This window comes from Zingiber officinale, chromosome 3A (assembly GCF_018446385.1).
Source record: "Zingiber officinale cultivar Zhangliang chromosome 3A, Zo_v1.1, whole genome shotgun sequence".
NCBI lineage: Eukaryota > Viridiplantae > Streptophyta > Magnoliopsida > Zingiberales > Zingiberaceae > Zingiber > Zingiber officinale.
Genome location: NC_055990.1, coordinates 103,715,901 through 103,722,983, shown reverse-complemented (window position 1 = coordinate 103,722,983; position 7,083 = coordinate 103,715,901).

Here is a 7,083-nt window from a genome sequence, read left to right as displayed (position 1 = left end):
ATATAATGAATCTAATTCATTTAATTAAATTGATTCAATGAGTCATAATCTAAATTAGACTCATTGAACACATGAATCAACTTGAGTCCAACTCAAGTTAGCCCAATTAGGATTACTCTTAATCCAATTCGATTCATCAAATGAATCTAATCCTCTTGGTTCATCATATGAACTTAATCTCCATCTAATTGTCTTTAGTGTGTGACCCTATAGATTCTTGTAACGTTGACAATGCCCCTAAACCTATTTAGGAGCATAAGTAATGAGCGATATCTAGCAACATATCATTACTACCCAAGTTACAAGAATGTTGAGATCCAACATCACCTTGTGACTACTAATTGTGACTCCTCACAAAATATGACAAGTGTCCTTCTATCCAAGACATCTAGATTGATCAATATGAGGCATAGACCGTGTCATCCTCTAATCAATCTAAATCTTGAACTCCAAGTAGACTCACTAAATCAAATGAGCTCAATATCTCATATTGACTCATTTGGGCATGACCATGCACTTCGTGGTCTCACTGTATCAAGAATACTGATGTCTCTCCCGTCATATAGGAAGGATAGATCTCATCTACATCACTGACATCCCTCTGCATAATTTGTTATATACCCAGTAATCGCCTTTATATTCCACCCAGTTACGGGTGACGTTTGACGAAACCAAAGTACATAACTCCTTATGTAGGGAACCATGGTGACTTCAGGTCTAAGGACTAGTAGTCATACTAATAGCCACATGAGAAAGTATATGACACTCATATAACGATCCATGGTACTTTCTCATGGCGGGTCATTCGGTATACATTCTCCAATACATACTCATGTGTCAATTTGATATCTCTATATCCATGATTTGTGAGATCAAGTCATCGAGTTGACCTACATGTTAGTCTTATTGCATTAACATTGACCCTGAATGTTAATACTCGACTAGGAATGATTAAGAGTAGTGTTCCCTATATCATCTCACTATCGGTTCAACTAACCGATTGATATAGGTGAGAACCGTCTACTCAAGGACGTTATTATACTTAATTTATTTGGCACCAATACAAGTAAGTATAATTACCAAAAATCAAATGCCTTTATTTATATAGAATATGATACAACAAGTCCAAAATACAATAATCAAATGATTGACTCTAGGGCTCTAGCTAACAATCTCCCACTAGCACTAGTGCCAATCAGTGTAGGCTCTAAGCCCAAATGACCTAGCGTGACCATCATGCTTCCTCTGTGCCAAAGCCTTGGTCAAGAGATCTGCGATGTTAGCCTCTGTAGGTACTCTGTAAATTTTCACATCTCCTCTCTCGATGATCTCTCGAATGAGATGGAAGCGCCGTAGTATGTGTTTGGTCCGCTGGTGTGAGCGAGGTTCCTTCGCCTGTGCTATAGCTCTATTGTTGTCACAATAGAGCTCAATAGGGTCAACAATGCTAGGAACCACCCCAAGTTCAGTGATGAACTTGCGAATCCAAATCGCTCCTTCACGCCTCGATGCAGAATATACTCGACCTGCGTCGTAGAATCACCATCGTGTCCTACTTGAACTCTTCCACCACAAAGACCACCATTAATGCAAAACACGAACCCTGACTGCGATCTATAGTCATCCTGGTCGGTCTGGAAGCTAGCATCACTGTAACCCTTTACAGCTAGCTCATCATTGCCTCCATATATCAAGAAATATTCTTTAGTCCTTCTTAAGTACTTAAGAATATTCTTAACCGCTATCCAGTGACTTTCACCTGGATCTAACTGGTATCCGCTCGTCATGCTCAAAGCATACGAGACATAAGGTCGAGTACATAGCATGACGTACATGATAGATCCTATGGTTGAGGCATAAGGGATCTGATCCATGCGGTCTCTCTCCTCTCTAGAAGAGGGACCTTGAGTCTTCGAAAGACTCACGCCATGTGACATCGGCAGAAATCCCTTCTTGGAGTTCTGCATGGCAAACCGAAGGTGTACCTTGTCAATGTATGTACTCTGACTTAGGCCTAGAAATCTCTTAGATATATCTCTATAGATCTGTATCCCTAGAATGCGGGATGCCTCACCTAAGTCCTTCTTTGAGAAGCAACTCCCTAGCCAGGTCTTGACAGACTGAAGCATAGGGATGTCCTTCCCAATGAGCATTATGTCATCCACATACAATATGAGGAAGACAACTATGTCCCGTACAACCTTCTTGTAGACACAAGGTTCATCTTCGTTCTTGATGAAACCAAACTGTTTGATTGCATCATCGAATCGAAGATTCCAGCTCCGAGAAGTTTGCTTTAGTCCATAAATGGACCTATGCAGCTTGCATACTCTGCTAGTATGCTGTGGATCTATAAAACTCTCAGGTTGTGTTATGTACACATCCTCGAGTAGGTTTCCATTCAGAAATGCGGTTTTGACATCCATCTGCCATATCTCATAGTCATGGTAGGCTGCAATAGCAAGCATGATCCGAATGGACTTAAACATCGCTACTGGAGAAAAGGTTTCATCATAGTCAATACTATGATTCTGCTTGAAACCTTTAGCTACCAAGCGACCCTTATAGATAAGTCCATCCATGTCAGTCTTTCTCTTAAAGACCCACTTACACCCAATGGGTTTTACTCCTTCAGGTGGATCAACCAAAGTCCATACTTGGTTGGTGTACATGGATTCCATCTCGGATCTCATGGCTTCTAGCCATTTATCGGAATTTGGTCTCATCACAGCTTCTTGATAGGTGGTGGGTTCATCCTCTATGAGCACAATGTCATCATGGTCAGACAAGAGAAATGAGTATCTCTCAGGCTGACGACGTACCCTAAGAGGTATGTCTACTTGAACCGGTTGTTGTTCCTCAACTCCTTGTGGAACAAAATTATTCACAACACTTTGTGGTTCCAGTTCAATTTCCATCGAGGCATCAGTGCTATTGTTCACATCTTGAACTTCAAGATCGAACGCGCTCCCACTAGTCTTTCTAGAAACAAAGTCCCTTTCTAGAAAGACCCCAGTCTTTGCCAAAACTACCTTGTGCTGACTGGGAATGTAGAAGTAATATCTCTTAGTTTCCTTGGGATATCCAATAAAGTAGCACTTGTCGGATTTGGGTCCTAATTTGTCTGAGACTTGACGTCTAACGTAAGCCTCACAACCCCAAATCCTCATGAAAGACACTTGGGCATCTCTCCCAGTTCATATCCTATATGGTGTCTTTATCACGACCTTGGATGGAACTCGGTTGAGTATAAAAGCTGCCGTGTCTAGAGCATAACCCCAAAGGTATGTCGGAAGATCTGTGTAGCTAATCATAGATCGCACCATATCTAATAGGGTACGATTCTTCCTTTCGGATACACCATTCCACTGTGGTGTTCTAGGAGGAGTGAGTTGGGATAGGTTCCCACACTCTGCTAGATAGTCACGAAACTCATGGCTAAGGTATTCTCCACCTCGATCGGATCGAAGTATCTTAATACTCTTGCCAAGCTGGTTCTGTACTTCATTCTTGAATTCTTTGAACTTTTCAAAGGATTCAGACTTATGTGTCATACTGAAGTCATCAGTAAATGTGATGAAGTATCTATAACCGCCTCTAGCAGCAACATTGAAAGGGCCACATACATCACTATGTATGAGTCCTAACAAATCAATTGCTCTCTCGCTGTGCCCACTAAAGGGAGTCTTGGTTATCTTGCCTCGTAGGCATGACTCGCATATCTCATATGATTCAAAATCAAATGAGTCCAACAAACCATCGTTATGGAGCTGGGATAAGCGCACCTCTTGGTATTTATGTTATAGATAGGGCTCTCAAGGTCTAGAATATAGAGTCCGTTTATCAGAGGTGCACTACAATAGAACATATCGTTTAAATAGACGGAACAACATTTGTTCTTTATTGTAAACGAGAAACCTTTCTTGTCCAAACAAGAAACTGATATAATGTTCTTAGTTAATGCAGACACATAACAACAATCGACTAACTCTAGTACAAGCCCAGAGGGTAGAGATAGAAAGTAAGTCCCTACAGCAACAACAGCAACCCGTGCTCCATTGCCTACTCGTAGGTCCACCTCGCCCTTTGTCAATGCCCTGCTATTTCTCAGTGCCTGCACATCAGTACAAATGTGAGAAGCACATCCAGTATCTAATACCCATGATGTAGAAATAGATAGATTGACTTCTATAACATATATACCTGAAGTGGAAGTCTCACTTCGCTTCTTCTTAAGATCCTCCAAGTATACCTTGCAGTTCCTCTTCCAGTGCCCGGTCTGACCGCAGCATCCTTGGCGACCCCTCCTTTCGGCTTCAGTGCCTTGCCTTTGCCCTTGGTTTGAGACTTTCCCTTACCTTTGGGCTTGCCCTTGCCCTTGTGTTTCTGAACCATCAGAACAGAGTGGGGCTTTGCCTTCTTAAGGTTCAGCTCTGCAGTTCTTAACATCCTAAGCAGCTCGGGCAATGGCTTGTCAATCTCGTTCATATTGTAGTTTAAAACGAATTGACTGTAGCTATCCGGCAAGGATTGCAAGATCAGGTCAGTAGCCAGCTCTTAGCCAAGAGGGAACCCCAACCTTTGTAGGTTCTCTATGTACCCAATCATTTTGAGTACATATGGGCCTACGGGAGCTCCGTCTGACATCTTGCACTGAAACAGTGCCCTTGAGATCTCAAATATCTCATGCCTCGCTTGTCCTTGATAGAGCTGACGAAGATGTTTAACCATAACGTAAGCGCCCATTAACTCGTGTTGCTTCTGAAACTCAGAGTTCATGGTCGCGAGCATTAGACATGACACATCTAATGCGTCATCTTGATGCTTTTTGTAAGCAACTTTGTCAGCTCGCGGGGCATTGGCAGGAGGAGCCTCCGGAATGGGCTGTTCCAGAACATATAGTTTACGTTCCTGAGTGAGAACTATTCTCAGGTTCCTGTACCAGTCCAGAAAGTTTGTTCCGTTGAGCTTGTCCTTATCAAGGACAGATCGCAGGGAGAAGGTGTTCGTATTCGACATCATGGTAATCTACAACAGAAATAAATGCAGAAATAAATATCATATTCTTAATCATTTAATTAGGCCTTTAACTAAATGATGCTCCCACTGAATTCTATAATTCATGTGGGACAAGATCCACATCATACTAACCCTTGAGTTAGCTTTGGCTAATATGCCCAAGACTTAGTATGATCGGTAGGTAACGATTACCAATTACATCTTTATGCAACTCTTTGTTTATATGATCAATATCCGCATTTATATTAAAACTCGAGTTAGCTTTGGCTAATACGCCCGAGAGTTAATATATATGTGATTTTGACCTATTTTTCCAACCGTTGGAAGAATGCCTATAGTTATACTCGATCCAACCGAGTTAACTAGTTACTCAATCTAATTGAGTTGAACTCACCCATGCGTTGATAGGCGGGACCAAAATTGTCCCTCCATACCTTATCAAGATAATATGTGTTGCTCTGCTTTGGCAGATTCAATAACACATGTGATCGAGGTAGTAGTAGGTATCACAGCACGGTAGGCATTAGAGTTGACGTGATTTAGATATAATCTAAATGATGATGCATATCAAATACTTGATTTAAATCTAATGTAATCGTGGGGTGCATCATGTGCACGATTTAGATCTAATCTAATCGCCAGGCACTAATTAACTACTTAATTAAACATGCATCACATATATATAAGCAATTAATTAAATTATTTTGTGATTGTGTCATGGCCCTACTACGATCTTCTCAAGCCAATGAGAAGATCGGATGGTCTACCTAAGGTCAACAGCTTCTCAAGCTTCTTCCTTTGACCACCTTGTGTTGCTCGCGCCCTCCTCGTAACTCCGTCTCGTGTGTACCTTCCACCGCTTCAAAATTACATTACAATTTTGAAACTCGAGTTACATTCGAGTCTAAATCTAATTTACAACCAGAATATAAGAGAAAGGCACGACGCGCAGGTCGTGAAAATAAAATAAATAAAAAGAATAAATACAGCACGCACATCACATAACGGCACACAGGCCGTATTATGAATTACAACACATTTTCAAATCCAATTTGGGTCGTTTGGGTCATAACTATCACAAAATTAATATATAATTCAAAATTATATATTTCTATAATTTTCTGTAATTTTTTTATAATTTTACAATTTTTTCGGGTACAATTTCCCGGCAGTTCCGTTTAGCGATTTTCGGACACAATCGCGGAACGAATCCCCTTGCGGGGCCAGGGGGAGCGCCCTACCCGCGATCTAACCATCGCGAGGGTTCCTTTGCGATTTAACAACGCCTTAGCCCGCTGTCCCCAAAAGATTTGGGGCGAAACCAAACCGTTTTGGAAAAATCTTCCTGGTAGCGGAAGCCTACACGTGCCGAAACACTTGTGCTTCGCTTCTACGAGAAAATTACCCATTAAAACTATAAAAAACCTAAATTTACAGAAAATCACAGAAGCTATTGTTTTTCATAAAATCAAAAACAAACTCGTACACGCCTTCGCACGTGGCTCTGATACCACTATTGGATTTTTCGGGCCGCGAAAATTGCTTTTTCGCGTCGCGGAAACCCCGAATCACCCATGCCACTGGATCTCGTGCGAAGGATAGATTTCAAAATTTACATGTACGAGTTTCTACTTAGATCTACTTCTAGATCTACATGAAGAAAAGGTTATACATTTGAAGCGTGCCCTTCGCGAATCCCGCTCATCCAAGGTGCCGGATCTCTAGAACGTCAAGCGTACGGTCCTCTAGAAGTATCCACACGAACAATCTTTGATGGAGAAGACCAAACAAAGGTGTGCTAGCACCTTGTCTTGTTCGGCCAAGAGAGGAGGAGAGGGAGAAGAAAGAGCTCCAAGAGGAAGAAGATGTGAATGCACTTGAATGAGAAAAATGAATTCTCTTCACATTCAAAAGTGGTCAGCCACTTCCAAAGTGTAACCCCCAATTTTACATTAAGTGCAATTAATGTGAAGCAATTAAAGAGAATGACTTTGTAACTTCCATGAGGTGACATCCCATGATGATGTGGAGTAACATTATTAGTCCATATCAATGTCAACTCAC